This window comes from Oryctolagus cuniculus, chromosome 12 (assembly GCF_964237555.1).
Source record: "Oryctolagus cuniculus chromosome 12, mOryCun1.1, whole genome shotgun sequence".
Classification (NCBI taxonomy): Eukaryota; Metazoa; Chordata; class Mammalia; order Lagomorpha; family Leporidae; genus Oryctolagus; species Oryctolagus cuniculus.
This window is the reverse complement of record NC_091443.1, coordinates 76,500,595-76,519,177: the sequence shown is the minus strand read 5'-3', so window position 1 is coordinate 76,519,177 and position 18,583 is coordinate 76,500,595. Positions and strand designations below refer to the sequence as shown.

Here is an 18,583-nt window from a genome sequence, read left to right as displayed (position 1 = left end):
TCCCAGGAGGATTCAATTTTTCCAAACCCTGTCCAGGCAGGACAGAGAAGAAGGAGCTGTCCCCAGCCAGCAGGGTTGGGGCTATGCCTGTGATATGCAACAGGCTGTCCCCAAGTGAGTTCTGGTGTCTGCTCATAGCACAGAGTATGGGGACCTAAGGAAGCAGGGAGACGTATATGTGGGGACTTTCTGTTATCATATTTATTAAGGAAGAAAAACCCTAAAAACAGATACAAATGTAATTTCAGAGGAGTCACAGGGGGAAGAGTTGAAGCTGGTGTGCTGCAGAGTTTCAGGACCTTGGCCTGCAGGTGACAGTAGGCACAGGCACCCCTGGGCTCCTGGCACATGTGTCATGCACCTGCCCTCCTCTCTTGGCCCTGGAGAGATCTCTGACCCCACCTCTAGGGGGATTTAACTGTTCCTGGGCTTGAGGAGTCTGGCTGATACTGCTTCCCTGGGACAGAGGCATTGTGACACAGCTGTGGAACCTGATGATGTCACCACCCAGCAGGCTCCCTGCACATCAACTGGCAGTTGGGTTGGTTTTCTAGACCGGAGGTGGACAGATTCCAGGTAGAGGTGGGTGGGAGCTGCTCTCCTTCTGCCCAGAGCAGGGGCCAGTGACTATGAGGCGAGTGGTGCTGACCTCTCAGAGCTGCTGCCCACTGTGATGGCAGCTGAGCACTCAGCAGCCCATTGTGTGCTGTGTATACAGTTGTCTCATAATTCCTCCCAGTGACCCGGTGGGGAGGATGAGAACCTGTCCCTGGTGTGAGTCTGTGCTGGGAGATGGGTTTGGGTGGGTGATCAGGTCAGCGCTTACAGCTGGGGCAGCTTGTTCTGCTGTGGGTGCACCAGAGATGTGGACACTCTGTCTGGGAGTTGGCTGAGGAGGCTCCTTCCTTCTGTCCCCTCCGGGTAGAGGGACAGGGGCTGCCCCCGCTAGCCTGCCTTGTGTCCGCGTCTCCTGGACCAGATTGCTCTTGGTTTCTGAGTACTGGGTGCTGCTGGTCTGGCTGTGAAGTCATTTCTCACTGTGATTAGAGGGCCAGAAGCCTAAGGGAGCCAGCCTGTGGTTCTTGGCAGGTGTGTCATGCTTGCATCTTGGTGTTGCAGCTTGGAAATTGGAAGCCCTTGAGATTCTGGTGGCCTTGGAGTGAGCAGTGACCATTAGCTAGTATCTGTATAGGTGTAGGCCTGGCAGCTGCCTGGAGGAGGCAGGTTTCAGCCTCATGTGCTGCTGCCCTGGTCACAGTGTCTGGACTCCTTCAATCTGCAAGAGAGGTCAGAGCTGTCCTGTTTCCTGCTGGGGCCTTGGTCTGCCACCCAGGTCCCATGGGGGCTGCAGGGTTGCTGGTGATGCCCTGAGAAGAGAAAGATGAGCCGCCCTGCCCCTTGGCAGGCAGGCTGAGGACCCACACTTCAGTGAGCCGTCTGCACCACCTCATCTCAGGGTAAGCTCTGTTTTCAGAAATTCCTCTCTGGCTATGGGACATTTCTGCCCAGGGCTGGGACCTTATCTCCAGCCTCATCCAAGGACAGGCCCAGGTCAGTGTTGGGCTCCCAGCAAGCCACTCGGGAGAGTTGACCAGGACAGAACTGGACACGGGGCAGGATCCTGGGCCCCTAGGTGTGTGGTCTCCAGCAGCCTACTGGGAGATGTGGGGCCAGGCCTGCGACATCTAGGGAAGGACCTGAGGGGCAGCCAGGGGAGGCCATGTGAGCTGAAGCCCTGTCTGGGGAGGACTCACTGAGGATGATCAGGGCAGGAGGTGCTTGCAGCACAGGACACCTGCCCCTGGGTCTCTGCTGGGAGAAGAACCGGGGCCTGGTATGGAGCAGCTGGGCCTGGATTCCCCACTATTGTCCTAGGACAGCTAGAGGGGAGGGGGCTGGGGTGGCGGCTGAGGCGACAGGTGGAATGGTGGCTTGGGGGTGTTCAGGATGGATGTGAGCAGCCAGGCTGAAACACAGGTGAGGCTGGTGTTGGGATCCTTGCAGGGTATTGGGCTTGTGGTTATGGCAGAGCCTGGGAAGAAGAAGGTGTGGGGGCAGGAGACATGGTCACTTTCTGAGGGGTAGCAAGGGTGGGGTTGGGAGGTGGGTTAGTGGGCCAGGTATAGAACAGGTAGAAGTGGTGGACCCTCCAAAAGGGTGTGAGTATCTGAAGGAACTAGGACCTGTACCACTGGTAGCACCAGGCAGTTCTCAGGCATGGCTCCCAGTATGGGTCTGTGGCAGGGTAGAGCCCATGGTATGGCCAATGCTTACAGTCCCAGTGCCCCCTCCCAGGGGTCCACTGTCAGGAACACTGCCTCAGCCCTGTCTCTCAAGTTGCTGAGGCTGAGGCTGAGTCTTAGGGCTGCAGAGGATGGGGCTTCCCTCCCCTGGCCCAACTCAGCAGGTGGATGGGGCCTTAGTCCAGGTTCTCAGGGTTCTGCATCTACTTCCTTCCCGAGAGAAGAAGCTGCCTGGGGATGACACCTGGGTTGAGAAGGTGATCTATTCTTGGAGGGACCCTATATGTAGGTTACTGGGAAGCTGAATTAGGTGGCATGAGAGATTGGGTGCTCATTAGTGGGAGCATCAACAACTCACTGCTTGAGTGTCAATGTGGGGTCAGAGCACTTGTTTTACCGAAGCCACCTGTCCCCAAACAGATATGTAACTCAGGGTCTCTGCCTGCTGGCCACCAGGAGTCACCCTTGACATGGGGACCCAACAGGAGTCCTGGACATCTGTCCTGACTATGTGGTGTGCAGTGATAGGGCAACACCTTGCTGATGCGCCTCACTCCATCTGGGGCTAGGGTCTGGGAGGCTGAAGAACGTAAGCCCACTTGTCATAATGCTGTTACCTCATGAGATGACAGCGTGAGTGACATCCTACATCCTCAACAGACAGGTGAGTGCCCCATCGCCATCTGACAGGAGTGTGAAGTCTGTGTCCTCAAGCGCAGGTAAGTTGAATGCTGCATCTTTAGGTTGTGGAATGTGGAACCCCCTGGCTGCACTGGATAGAAGTGAACGCCATGTCCTCACCTAAATGAAGGTACTGTTGTCAAGTGGGAGGTGTGAATACAATTTCACCTGATGGAAGGCTGAATGCGATTTTACCAAATGACAGTCATGTTAACATCCTGCTTTCCCATGAATGCCCTGAACTGATTTGATGGAAGGGTGAATGCACTATTCTTCACTGGTGGAAGGATAATCACGTTGTGCTCATGTGAGGTGTGTTAAATGCCTTTTCACCCGATGGAAAATCCAGGCCCAGGTACTGACTCCATAGTAAGTGGAAGGTTGTGTCTGCATGTGGGACAGAGTGAGGGCCCTGTCTTCACATCATGACAGGCTGAATGCAAATCATCAAGAGATGGTGGAGTGAAGGCCCTGTCTTCAGTGATGAAAAGAAGAACTCCATCCCCTCACATGAGGGCAGCTTGAATGCTGTGTCCTCATCAAAAGGAAGGGGAAGGCTGTGTGCACAAAGGAAAGAAAAGTCTGGTCCTCACTGTCAGGAGTGTGAATTCCATTTCCTGTCCTGATGGAAGGGTGAATTCTGCTTACCCATTGATGGAAAGAAGAATGTCTTTTCCTCACCTGAAGGAAGGGCGGGCAGCCCCTTTGGATGTGTCAGTGGGATGAATGTCATGTCCTCACGTGGTGATATGGTGAAGATCATGTCCCCACGTGAAGGAGTGGTGATTGTCCTGTCCTGAATGCCTTGTTCTCGGCAGAAGGAAGTGCGTTCACTGGAGCTCATCATTCACTGATAGTGAATGCCGTCTCCTCACCTAATGGAACGCTAAAGTCTGTGTCATCACTGGACAGAGAGCAAGCACTGTGCTCTCACCTCACACAATCTGAGTGCCCCCTCCCCACACAGGGAGACACAGTGGACACAATGTCCACTTCAGACTGAAGACCTCTTCCCCTGACTCTGTTGAAGAATGCCAAAGCCTCTCCTCATCTGACAGAAGTGTGAAGGCCATGCCCTGACGTGAGAGCACGTGTGTCTTCACATGAAAGGGTTAAGCTTCTTTTCCCAGGCGAAGTAGGGATGAATGCAGTGTCCCCAGGCAACTGCAGGGTGAATGTCCTGTCTTCCTGATGGAAGATTGAATGCCCTGTGCTAATGTGTTGGAATGGAGAAGGGAGTACTCTCATGTGAGTATCGTGTGAATGCAGGATCCTTGCATGATGATAGTGTGAAGGCTGCTGCATCACATGTTGGAAGGGTGAATGCCCTGCCCCCAGCCATGGAGAGGTGAACCCTGTGCCCTCGCAGGAGAGAAGCTGGAATCCTGTATTCACATTGAATGAGAATGTGAAAGCCTTAAATACAACTCATGGACCCATGAAGGCCCTGCCTCACCTGTTAGAAGGGTGAACTCTCTGTACTGAGCTGATGGAGGGGGAATGTCTTTCTGTCATCTCAGGAGAGGGAGGACACTCTCATCTTGTGTGCCCATAGAGTGTAAGCTATGGCTTTATGTGATGACAGAGTGAAAGTCACATCTTCATGTGAGGGAACGGTGGGTGTTCCGTCTCTGCTGAGGGAAGCGATGATGCCATGTCCTCCCCTGTCATAAGTGTGGATGCCACTTCATTGTATGCTGGTAGAATTAAAGTCCTGTTCTCACCTGATGGAAGGACAAATGCCCCAATGTGTGGTGACAGGTAAGGAATCATTTGTTCACTCCTATGGGAACGTGAGTACCTTTTCCTCAACCAAAGAAAGGGTGAAGTCTGTGTTCTCACTGTACAGAGGTCCCTCTCCAAGGGATATATGAACACCCTATTCCCAACAACTGAAGGATTATCACTACATACTCCCATAATGGGAGTCCAAAGCCTTCTTTCCTGAATGAAGAGCAAAGGCCATGTGCTAACTTGGAATGAGGGTGAATACCATGTCTTCACATGATGATAGGATGAAGGTTCTGTTCTCATGGATAAAGGGGTGAATCTGAAGTCCTCAGATTGTGGTAGTGTGAATACTCTATTCTTTCCTGATGGTATATGGAGTAACTATGCTACTGTGTTGGATGCCTGAGGGACATATTCCCATATGAATGCAGGGTCCTTACATGATGATGGGGTGAAGGTCGTGTCATCAAGTGATGGAAGGGTGAATGCGCTATTCTTCACTGGTGGAAAGATAATCACGTTGTGCTCATGTGAGGTGTGTTAAATGCCTTTTCACCCGATGGAAAATCCAGGCCCAGGTACTGACTCCATAGTAAGTGGAAGGTTGTGTCTGCATGTGGGACAGAGTGAGGGCCCTGTCTTCACATCATGACAGGCTGAATGCAAATCATTAAGGGATGGTGGAGTGAAGGCCCTGTCTTCAGTGATGAAAAGGAGAACTCCATCCCCTCACATTAGGGCAGCTTGAATGCTGTGTCCTCATCAAAAGGAAGGGGAAGGCTGTGTGCACAAAGGAAAGAAAAGTCTGGTCCTCACTGTCAGAAGTGTGAATTCCATTTCCTGTCCTGATGGAAGGAAGAACGTCTTTTCATCACCTGAAGGAAGGGTGGGAAGCCCCATTGGATGTGTCAGTAGGATGAATGTCATGTCCTCACGTGGTGATATGGTGAAGATCATGTCCCCACGTGAAGGAGTGATGATTGTCCTGTCCTCACCAGAGGGAAGGGAGAAAGGCTTGTTCATATGTGAGAGAAGGGTGGGTGCCATTTTGTCTTGTCATAGTAGCACTAATGCTCTGTCCTCCATGATGGAAGTTTGAATGCCCTGTGTTTATCGGGTGGAATGATGAATGTGGCTTTACAATCCTGAGGAAAGAGTAAAGGTCTGTCTTCACGAGAGAAGACTGAAGGCCCTATTTTCGGCAGAAGGAAGTGCATTCAATGGAACTCTCACGCGAGGTAGTGAATGCCGTCTCCTCACCTAATGGAACGCTGAAGTCTGTGTCATCACTGGACAGAGAGCAAACACTGTGCTCTCACCTCACACAATCTGAGTGCCCCCTCCCCACACAGGGAAGAGTGGACACAATGTCTACTCCAGCCTGAAGACCTCTCCCCCAGTATTCCACTGAAGAATGCCAAATTCCTTCTCTTAGCTGACAGAATGTGAAGTCAGAGTTTTAATGTGAGAGTAAGCTGAATAGAGTGTCCTCATGTGAAGATGGCAAGAAGTTCTTGTCTTCACTGACGGAAGGTGATTCGTGTGTTTTCAGGTGAGGGCTGGGTGACTGCAGGGCTCTCGCATCTTAATAGGCTGAAGATCGTGTTGTCATCTGATGGAATGAGGAATGCCCTGTCCTCAGTCATGGAGAAGTGCACCCTGTCACCTCCCATATCAGAGGTTTGAATGTGGTGCCCTCGTTGAACGGGAAGATGAATGGCCTGTCTGTGCCTGTCACATGAAGGAGGGTCCTGTCCCAACTAGGGGAGGTATGAACACATTTTCCTTACCATGTCAAGGGGTGAGCTCTTTGTTCTTAGTTGATGCAAGCCAATTGTCCTTCCTCACCTGAGGTGGGGGTGGGGTCATACACCTTCATCTTTTGTGTCAGCATAGTGAATTTTCTGTCCTCAACTGAGAGCAGGAATAATGCCTTGTTCACACATATGCTAAGGGCAAATGGCATGTCTTCACCTGACAGAAGTGGGAACACCGTTTCTTCCTGGGATGGTAAGTGCTAATACCCAGTCCTCTCTCAATGGAATGTTAAATGCCATGTCTTCAGTTGGTGGAATGGGGAATACTGTTTCCCACCCTGATGGAAGAGTAAACATGCCGCCTTCACCTGAGGGAAGGCTGAATGTCCTGTTCTGTGCAGATGGAAGGGCATTCACTTGAACTCTTCTTTGTGATAGAGACTGCATTTTTTTTTCACCTAATGAAAGGATGAAGAGAGTTTGTCACATGAATGGTGGGGGAATGCTGGACCCTCAAATGAAAACAGGGTAAAGGCCATGTTGTCATGTGTCAGAAGAGTGAATTCCCTGTCCTCAGCCATGGAAAGAAGCGCTGTGCCTTCCTAAATGACAGAAGTTTGAATTCTGTGTCTTTATCAAATGGGAAGATGCATTTCCTGACCACCTGGTGTACACATGAAGGTCCTATCCTCAGCTGATGGAAGCCTGAATGCGGTTTCTTCCCGTGGTATAAAGATGAACCATGTGTACTCAGTCGCTGGAAAGGGGAATGTTCTTTCCTCACATGATGAAAGTGTTGACACCCTTATCTCAAGTTTTGGGTGAGCAAATGAGGTGTTTCCTAATGCAGTGACATGGTAAAAGTAATGTCTTCATATGCAAGAAGAGAGAATGTCCTGTCTGCATGGAAGGGATGGAGAATGCTTTAATCACACATGGGGACTTGGTAACTGCCATGTCCTCACATGACAGAAGTATGAATACCATTTATTTAATCTTGTGATGGTAGGGTTAATGCCCTGTTCTCACATCAAACAGGAAAAGTAAGTCACAAGATGGAAGTGTGAATGTTGTTTGAAATTCTGAGGGAAGTGCAAATATACTGCCCTCACCTGAGGGGAGGGTGAATTCTTTACTATCTGCTGATGGAAGGGTAATCACTTGTATTCACCTGGGGGATGGTGAAGTCCCCTCAGTCCCCCTCAGCTTCAAGATTGAAGTCTATGTTCTCATTGCACAAACACCATGTTCACAAGTTATAGAATGTTGAAGGGCTTTTCTCAGAGAGGGAAGTGAGAACACCCTATCCTCTACTGATGGAAGAATTGTCACCCACCACAAAACTGCTAGAAATCCAAATGCCTTCCTCTCATCAGACGGATGGATGAGCACCACATCCTAACATGAGCAAGGTGAATGCATGTTCTCATGTCAATACAGGGTGAAGGTCCTGTCATCTGTGATAGAATATGATGTGTGGCCATTAGGTGATGGTAGAATGAATGCATTATCCTCTGGTCATGGAAGGTTGAATGCCCTGTGATTGCAGGATGAAGAACATTTTGTCATGTGGGTGACTGATGAATAGAGTCTTCGTGTGATGACAGAATGAAGAACAGATGGTCTTATTATGCAACAGTGTCTAAAAGCCATGGAGAGGCAAACCCTGTGCACTCACATGATGAAAGTTTGAATGCTGTGTTGTCACTGTAGCATCATGAAGATGGGTGACCTATTCACACTTGATGGAAGAGTGAAGGTCTTTCTATCAACAGGAGCTTGCATGAACTTTCAACACTTTATGGAAGTGTGAACTCTGTGTACTCATGATGAAAGTGCAGTGTTCTTTCCTCACTTCAAGGAAGAATGGACACCTCATCTCATGGGTAAGTAGGTTGAGAGTTGTGTCCTCAAGTGGTGAAGGGGCAAATGTCATGTCTCCAAAGGAAGAAGTGGTTAATGCCCTGTCTTCAGCCAAAGGAAGAGGAATGCCTTGCTCATACATGAGCAAAGGGTGAATGCTTTGTCCTCCCCTGGCAGAAGTGTGAATATCATTTCATCTTGTGACTGTATTGTTAACATGAAGGAAGGGTGAATGACATGTGTTTACTTGGTGGAATGGTGAGTAACCTTTCCAATCCTGAGGGAAGAATAAATGAGCTTTCTTCATTTGATGGAAAGATAGAAGTCCTATTTTCTGCCGATGGAAAGTGCAATCAGTTGTTCACTCTTGTGGGAGTGTGACCTTGCTGGACAGAAAGGCAAACACCATTTTCTCATCTTGCTGAATTTGAATGCCTTCTTCTCATTCAGAGATGTGTGAAAACTCTGTCCTCTATTGACTGAATGACTACCATCCAGTACCCACCTGATGGAAGACTGAATACTTTCTCTTCACCTTATGGCAAGTTGAAGTCCATGTCCTAATGTGGCAGTAAAGTAAACTCTGTGTCCTCAGGTGAAGATAGGGTGGAGGTCCTGTCCTCATGTAATGGAATGCAGAGTCCTCGGGTGATGGTAGAGTGAATTCTCTCTCTTTTCCTGATGGGAAGTTGAATGCCCTGTGCTCATTTGATGGAAGAATGAAGTATAAGTTATCATAGGAGTGTCAAGTGAATGCAGAGATCTCACATGATGAGAGGGTGAAGGACTTGCTATCGTGTAAATGAAGAGTGAGTTTCCAGTCCTCAGATGTGTAGAGGTGGACCCATGCCCTCACATGACAGAAATTTGAATGCTGTGTCCACATCAAATGGGAAGGTGAAAAGATTTGTCTGCATCTAATGGAACAGTAAAGTTCTTACCTCAATTGATGCCAGTGCAAATGCAGGTTCCTTACATGATGGTAGAATAAACTTTGTGTACTCAGCTGATGGTAGGATAGATGTCTTCTCACCTGAGGCAAGGATGGACAGCCTCATTTCATGTTTCAGTAGGGTGAAAGCCATGTCCTCACATGGTGAGGGGGTGAAGTTCATGTCCTCCAGTGAAGGAATGGTGAATGCTGAGTTCAACTGAGGGAAGGCATGAGGCCATGTCCCTATCTGATAGAAGTTGAATGTCATTTCACGATTGCAGAGTGAGCATGCCATACTCACATGATGGAAGGGTAAAAGCCTTGTCATCATCTGTTCAAATGCTCAATGCCCTTTTCAATCCTGATGGAAAAGTGAATGTGCTGTCCACATTTACTGGAAGTGTAAATGTCCTATTCTCTGCTCATGGAATGGTAATCACTCACCCTTATCTGAGGAATGGTAAGTGTCATCTCCTCACTCAAGGGAAAGGTGAAGTCTGTCCCCTCTGGACTGAAAGGCAAACAATGTGTCCTCACCTTACAGAAGGTTGAATGCCCACTTCTTACCAGGGGAAGTGTGAGCATCCTGTCTCTAGTGGCCAAATAATTATTACTCGGTGCTCAAATGACCAAAGGGTGAACGCTTCTCATCACCTATGGGAATGGCAAAGTCTGTGACCTAATATGTGAGTACAGTGAATGTCATGTCCTCAAGGGAAGCTCCTGTCTTCATGAGCTAGAAGGGTGGATGAGGAGTACAAAGGAGATTGGAGAGTGAATGCTCTGTCTTCCTCTGAAGGAAGGTTGAATGCTGGAAAGGTGAGGGACATGTTTTTGTAGGATTGTTGGGTGAATTCAGGTCCTTACGTGATGATATGGAGATTAAGTCATCACATGATGGAAGAGTGAATGCCGTGTTCCAGTGACATTAATGATGACCCATGTCCTGAAATGATAGAACTTGGATGCTGCACATCCGCACAGAATGGAACTCCTATCTGCAACTGAGGGAAGAGTGAAATTCTGTCCTCAACTGATGAAAATGAGAACACAATTTCCACATTTGATGGAAGAGCAAACTCTGTGCACTCAGCTGGCGGAAGGGGGAATGTTTTTTCCTCACCTAAGGGAAGGGTGGACACCCTCACCTGTTTGTCAGTGTGGTGAAAGTTGTGTCCTCATGAGGTGAGAGAGTGAAGGTCATGTCTTCACCTGAGGAAGGGTGAGTGTTGCTTCCTCAATGCCTTGTTCATGCGTAAGTGAAGAGTGAATGCCATGCACTCACCTAACATAAGTGTAATGCCATTGTATCTGAGATGGTGGAGTTAATGCCCTTTCCTCATATTATGGAAAGGTAAATGCCATGCTTTTATTGGGTGGTATGATGAATGGCCCTTGAAATCCTGGTGAAAGAGTAAACCTGCCACCTTCACTTAAGGAAAGCATTAATTCTCTGCTATCCACTGTTGGAAATGTAATAGGTAAACTCCATGTAGCTTTGTCTTCAGCCAAGGGAAGGACGAATGCTATGTCCCCACCTGGTACATGTATGAATGCCATTTCATCATCAATGCCATGTCTTCTGTGCTCAAACAGTGACACACTTTTCAATACTGTGGGAAGAGTAAACACACTATCCTCAGCTGAGGAAAGTGTCAATGCCCTGTTCTCTGCTGATGGAAGAATAATCACTTCAAGTGTTCTGCGAGACTGTGTACACCTGTCCTCATCCAATGGGTGAATTCTGTGTCCTCACTGGAGAGAAGGGCAAACACCGTTTTGCTCCCACACAGAAGTATGATCACTCCCTCCTTACTGATGGAAGTGTGAACACCTTGTCTTCTCTTAACTGAAGAATTAGTATCCAGTAATCACCTGACAGAAGGGGATATGCCTTCTACTCACTTGACGTAAGGATGAAGACCACATCCTAATGTGAGAGTAAGTAAATGCTGAGTCCTTATGTGAAGTCAGGGTGAAGGTCCTGTCCTCACATGATGGAAAAGTGAAGGCTGAATCTTCAGGTTACAGTGGGGTGACTTGTCCCCTCCTGAGGGAAGGTTGAGTGTCCTGTGCTCATCTGATGGAAGGGTGAGGGTTATGTTTTCACGTGTGTGTTGGGTGAATGAATGCAGGGTCCTCACAGGATGACAGGGTGAAGGCCGTGTTGTCACGTGAAGGAAGAGTGAATGACCTGTCCTCTGCATGGAAGGGTGAACTCAGTCCCCTCATATAACAGAAGTTCAAGTGCTGTGTCCTCAACAAATGGGAAGGTGCATTCCACGATCCCATGCGATGCGAGCATGAAGGTCCTGTGCTCAGCTGTGGAAGTGTGAATACAAGTTTCATCACCTGTTGGAAGGCTGAGTGAGCTCTATGTACTCAGCTGATGGAAGGGGGGATGTCCTTTCCTCACCTAAGGGAAAGGTGGACACCTTGATCTCACTTGTCACTAAAGTGAAAGCTACTTCTTCACGTGGTGGCAAAGGTGAAGGCCATGCCTTCCTGCAAAGGATCAATGAATGCCCTGTCCTCGATTGAGGGAAGAGAGAGTGCTATGTCCTCACCTGAGAGAAGTGTGAGTGCCATTTCATCTTGTGATGGTAGAGCTAAGGACTCTCCTCAGAGCATGGAAGGGTGATCACCTTGTCCTTCTTTGTGGCATGATCAAGTCCCATTTAAAACCTGAGTATGGTTCAATGCACTGTCTTCACCTGGTGGAAGTGTGAACACCATGTGCCCGAGTGACAGAAGGGTGAGATCCCTATCTTCAGATGCATGCATGGTGAAATCTGTCTTCCTCTGGAAGAACAGTGAATGCCCTCACCTGACCTGACTAACGGATCATTGCAGTGTCCTAACTTGATGGAATCACGTAATCATGTCATATTCTCATGTGAACACCATGTTCTCACCTGACAGAAGGCTCAATGCCCTTCCTTACTTGGTGGAAGCTGGAACACCCTGTTCTTTCCTGATGGAAGGGTAAATACCATGCCCTCACTTGTCAAATTGGTGAATTCAGTTTTGTCACCTGAGGGTAGGTTAACAACCTCTTGACACCTGACTGAAGAGCGAATGCCATGTCCTCATGCTAATGTAGGGTGAAGGTCATGTATTCAAGTGAAGGAACTGTGAACACCATGTCCTCACATAACAAAAGTGCCTTCTCATCTGAAGGGATGACTGCCTTGTCCTTGGCCTCTGGAAGGTGAGTATCTTGCCCTCATGTGATGAACGGTGACTGCAGTATCCTCGTGTGAATCTACGGTGAACACCATGTTCTCAACCGATGGAATGGTGAACTTCCTGTCTTCAAGTGACAGAAGGATGAACTATGTGACATGTGATGTAAGGGTGGGCTTCAAGTCCTCATGTGACAGAAGTGAATGCCATGTCCCTGACATGAGAGAAATGCCAACACTGTGTCTGTACTTGATGGAATAGTGAATGCCCTGTCTTCATGTGGTGGAAGTTTGATCATCATGTTCTTATGGAACAAAACCATGGACTCTGTTCATGTGCCATTTTCCACTGCCTTTTTAGGCACATCAGCAGGAAACTGGATTGGAAGTAGAGCAGCCAGGATTCAAGACTCAAAAAGGCACTCATATGGGATGCTAGCATGACAGGTGGAAGCTTAGCCTGCTGTGCCTTAACACTGGCCCCAATAAATAAATCTTTAAAAAGATTTTATTTTACTATTGTGACAAGACTGATAAGAGTTTCAATGATAAGCCCCAAGTTACAGTTTTACATAATTTTCTCACTTTTTTCTCCCCTAAGGAGATTTAGAAACAGGACTATTAAAAATATGCTTGTCGGTGGCCGAATGGCTACTCACTGCCCCTCTCTCTATCTCCCTCTCTGACACTCTGCCTTTCAAGTAAAATTAGTTAAATCTCAAAATAGTACCCAGGAAGAAAAGATGCATGGTTCTACCATATTGAAATTTGATTCAGGTAGAAAACAATATGCCCAAATTCTTTATGAAAAATGAAGTTATCATAACTAAGGTTGGGCTTCTGAGAGGTAAGAGGGCAGCACAAGGATTTCTTAAAGCAGCACAGAATGACAAAACCAAGGGACTGTACATAGCCCAACATCTTTACAGGAAACTTAGGTCAACAAGCCAAGAGTGAAATCAGAAAGATTAAGTAATGGAAAAGCAACATAAACAGGTTTCCAAAATGAACAGAGAAGCCAAGAATCTGGTCAAGGAGATAAAGGCAGGGTCTTAGAAACAGCCGAGAACTGTGTTCTCTTGATACCGTTTTGGATGAAGTTCTCTGAATATGAGGTTAGAAGTTCCTATCATGAAAACTGAAAAAACAATGGTTAAGAGTGATTTCATTTATTAAATGTTATTACAGACTCTTTCAGGATGAAATTATAACCTCCTTTCTTCATTTTCTTTATTTTTGATGTTGACCAATCTCTCTTTTATAAAATAATAAGACTTGTACATAATATTGTTTTGTTTAATATTCTCCCTGGCAATAGGAAATACTGACAAAGGTAGATCAACCAACCCCTTCATTTGTTTTCCTTTTAATTTCTGAGTCTGTGAAATTTTAAATCTGGAAACAATGGATTGGCCCTGAGCATCCACTTGTATTTACAGTTTGTTTTTGTCAGGCAGTTAGGATGATAATGTGAAGTTTGGCTAAAAAGAACAAAATGGAAACTAATCAATTCAGCTAGCAAATGTAATATCAATAACTGAGAAAAATATTCTCATCTTACCAAACAATGTCACAAATACTTAAATACTCTATTTGTAAAAGCTAACATGAAAAGAGTTATGGATACTGCATTGGGTTCTTTTCATTTTGTTCTGTTTTACTGCTGTTTACTAACTGCTTTGATGAATGCCAAGTCTATAGCTTCATTGTTCTGTGAGTAGTACATGTTAACTTACGAGATTAAAAAAAATACAGGAAAAGAGAAAAGTCAAAATTAATAATTTCAATATTTAAATTTAGAAGATTTCAAAATATAATCATTACCAATGAATATTTTTAATATACACAATAACTCTCAATAATTCAATCTCAAATAAAACATCTAATGCATAAAATGATTATTTTAATAAAGCCAGGTGAGTGAGTAGTGCTAGGTATTTATTTGAACCAATGTATTGATTTTTTTGAGGATTAAAATGAATCATGAATATTAACTGTCTTCCTATCTACATTGCCAACTTTTTTTAAAAAAGATTTACTTATGTATTTTAAAGGCAGAGTTACAGAGAGGCAAAGGCAGAGAGAGAAAGGTCTTCCATCTGCTGGTTCACTCCCCAAATAGCTACAACAGCTGGAGCTAGGCCCATCTGAAGCAAGGAGCCAGGAGCTTCCTGCAGGTCTCTCATGTAGGTGCAGGGGCCCAGGCATTTGGGCTGTCTTCTACTGCTTTCCCAGGCTATAGCAGAGAGCTGGATTGCAAGTGGAGCAGCAGGGACTTGAACAGGTACCCATCTGAGGTGCCGGCGCTGTAGGCAGCAGCTTTACCTGCTATGCCACAGCACTGGCCCCTACTATGGCAACATTTTAAGAGGCAGTGACTAATCATTTGGCCCCAGACAAGTGTATTTTTAATAATCTGTGGGGAGCAACTGAGACTAGACTAAATTACTGGAGCTAGGACTAATTCTATGCATCTGATCTCCCACAATATGGCACTGAGAGACAGCAAACAACTTCTACACAGCTGCCTCACCAGTTTGACTGATAAGCTGCAGGAGCTAATCCTGCTCCTGATTGGAGGAGAGCAGCATGCTCGGCATGTGGGCAGCAGAGTTGCGATTAGTGGAAGAGGACTATAAAGGAGGAGAGAAACAACATGCACAGGGGAACATCTGAGGAACATCTGAGCAACCCCCGAGAGAGCCGGCCGGAGGTGTGCTGCCCTCCGCGGAAGTGGGGAAAGAAAGCAGCAGGGGTGCCGCCCCTCCGCGGAGGCGGGGGGGGGGCGGGGGGGGGGTGCCGGCAGCTAACCCAGGATGGCGTCGTTCCTCCGCGAGTGAGGGAACGGCAGCTAACCCAGGAAGGGCCGGGCAAAGAGAACAGCGCAGGGTCCAGTGTCGTCCCTCCGCAAATGGGGGAGCGACAATAATCCTGTTTCTAAATCTCTTTAGGGAGGAAAAATGAGAAAATAGATGATATAAAACTCTAAGTTGGGACTTATCATTGAAATTCCTATCACTCATGTCACAATAGTAAAATAAAACCATGTGTAATTTCATATCCCTAAGGGAATAATTTGAACTGCATATCAAAATCTAATAGTTATCTTCAATTTTTATTAAGTGTAAGTATGCTAAAAAATAGAGTTCCAATTGATGCTGCCAGATAGTCTCTCATTTTTATTGAGCTACCAATATTACAGATGTGTGTATATATATACATATACATATCAAAAAAAATATGACTTAGAATATTTGTATGGCATAAAACATAACATTTCTGCAAGAGCTAAATTAGAAGCCCCAAAATAACATGTAATTTTTTTATATGCCTCTGATCCGAATTAAGAAAGCAGCATGTTAAGCATAAATCTTAAAGCATGAACTGCCTTTGGAAATAAAATAAATTCTGGGTGACTAAGTTGTTTTAAAAATAACCTTACATTCATTATTTTTTTTAAAAATATTTTAAGAATTCTTAAACTAGCTCACCATAATACTTTGTCTGATAAGTGCCAAGTGTCACCAAAAAGAACTTAGTTTATCAAATAACATTTATATTAAATCATTTCTTTTTTTGAATAATTATGCTCCTAATCTGATGCCAAAGTCTGAGGCAGAAAGGAAATCTTTTCCCTGCACAATTTCCCCCAGCAGCCAGCCACCGCCAGTAGCAATAGGTTATTAATAGACATTCAGTGACTATTACAGTATCACTGGGATGGGCAGCACAGAACCTGAGGTCAAAAAAGAGGTCATTTAAGGCCATTTAGCTCAGTAGCTTTATAATAAACTTTGCTAAATATCCACTCCATAGATTTTGAAGTATTTAAAAATAATTCCCAGGAGTCTACATTACAATTTGAGTCAGAGCTTCTATCCCCAGTATTAGTTTAGTTTAGGATAGCCTTCCTACCCCCAAGTGTGCTATTTCTGGTCTGCCTCATACCTGCCCAAATGTGGAAACCAACTTTCCTCCTTAATTTCTACAAAATTCACTCATTTATTTTTGTTCTAGCAAATTCTGCTAAAGATTTGGTACATTAGAAGTATTTTTATCACAGAAACACAAACAACTTAAAACTGAATATTAGGCCTTCATTTTTCTCAAGTACTCCCCCATTCCTCCACCTCCCCCTTCTCCTTCTAATTCCCCATTTTTGGAAATCTATAAATTGTGCTCCAGCCTCTCACCAAGCTATTTTATACCTCATTCTAGCTTCCTCTTCTCTTCAGTTATGCTATATCCCTGCCTTGTTTGTCCCTCAAGGGAATAAACTATAAATAACTCACATTTTTAATGCAGACTAGCTCAAATTCCTCATAATGGCAGTGCCTGCCTGGATAAACAGCATCAAAAAATCATTCCTTTGGGATTCAGAGGTGCTTCTCAGCTTCAAGGCTCTCGCACAAAAATCAAAAGTACTTAGAGTGGCAAATCTCTAAGCTACTGTGGCTCAACTATCTCACGGTGAATGGTGATGGTAGAGAAGAAGTCTCTGGAGATGACTCCAGGCACTTAGCCCCTCTCAAGGATGCACAGGCCTCTGGATGCTGAAGGGAATGGTGTCAAGACTCCTGAGCCCTGGATACGCTTTTCATACATATTCATCTGAGTCAAGCACTTTTCTCTCTCGCTTATACATCCAGCCATGCTTGGGCAAGTCAGTCTTAAAGGTTGTCCCTGAACATTCTACTAAGTTCTACAGCAATTTTCTCAGATACATCATACTTTTTCTTTATTTTTCCACTAGCTACCAAAAAATAAAAACCCAGAAGAATAATTTCCACTTTCAATCACAAAAGTGTACCAGAATCTAGATTTCACCTACTGCCATGAACTACTAGAAAGCTAGAAAAGCTATGGAAAATAAGAACTATTTTCAGATACTGGACCATAGTAGGATGGTGTTGTGACACCACAGAGAAAGAAACAAGGGAGGTAAGCCATATCATTCTCCATGTAGTTTGCCTCCAGACAGCCGCCAGGCAGCAGCATAGGCAATGGGGCTTCAAAAGAGCCAGAAAGCTCAGATTTCAAAGAGGCAGAAGTGGTTGATATTTCCAGAGCAGAGCCCTGAGAGATAGACTATAGAGAAAGCTCCAGAAATTTATCTTGTGGTAGCTTTTAACCTGTTGCATACCATTGTCCTATACATATGGGATACTTATAAAAACAAATTGAGAGATAAATATACTATTTATTGTAACTTTAAAATACATATTCTATTTTTAGAGTTCTTTTCTTCTGAGAAAAGTAATAGGTGAATAATTAGAGCATCGGAAAATATTTTTAAATTAATTGTGAAAACAGCATAAACTTAAGTATAAGTTACTATTGCTAAATGTTTAACTGATGAAAAGATTATTTATACAACTGATAATAAATACATTCATGAAAGTGTTTTCTGGATGTAGACTGCCATTTTACTTCAAGGAATGTACTACACTTCAAATCATTGACTTTGCAAAATATCTGTCCCATAAAAAGGACATGGGGACAACGTACAGTGCAAAGTAATATGTAGAGTGCCCACTACTGCCTGACAAACTCGAATGTGTTGCCATTTGCGGTTATTTGTTACAAGCTATGAGCTGTGTGCTTGAGAGTAAGGTAATTCTGCAAATATTTAAGGCAGTAGGGAATCCACAGTCACACTCCGTTTTTTTCCAGCAGTCTATTCCCTAGTTATGACTTGCTGGTGTACCTTCAGAATAGTGGATTTCAATATATCTCATGGATACCTAGAGGGAAAACAATACCAGTGTCCTCTGAAACAAACACTGATAAAAAAAAAAAAGACAAGAGAGTTGTCTGATTATAAATGCGATACAAAGAGTGAATTTTTTTTGTAAAATGGTTCAGTAATAAATGTGCATTGTTCGAACAAACTGTGGCACAGAGGAACCACTTGGCAAAGTTCAACAATGAACAAAAGAAATAAAGAGTAGAGCCAATGTACTTCAACCAAAGGCACTGGGTACCTTTAACGATTCCAGTGGTGGTGGTGTTAAACACAATTTGCTGGTTTCCAAATATTCTACTATAGGTAAAAAAAAAAAAAAAGGTTTTGGCTTTTTTTTGCACTTGAATAATTGATGTGTGTATCATAAATTCATAATTCACAAATATTTTAACAAAGACAGGAAAGATTTCACAAATTTGTTGGATTTTAAAAAAGAGACATCT

General features: G+C 45.1%; 1 long non-coding RNA gene across 1 annotated transcript; it reads left to right on the top strand.

Annotated features, from left to right (window-relative positions):
- The first annotated feature begins 278 nt into the window (after window positions 1–278).
- Window positions 279–18,341, top strand: LOC127483771 (uncharacterized). The gene is made up of 2 exons (XR_007910413.2): window positions 279–1,457; window positions 2,904–18,341. It is a non-coding gene; the product is annotated as an uncharacterized lncRNA (long non-coding RNA).
- The last annotated feature ends 242 nt before the right edge of the window (window positions 18,342–18,583 follow it).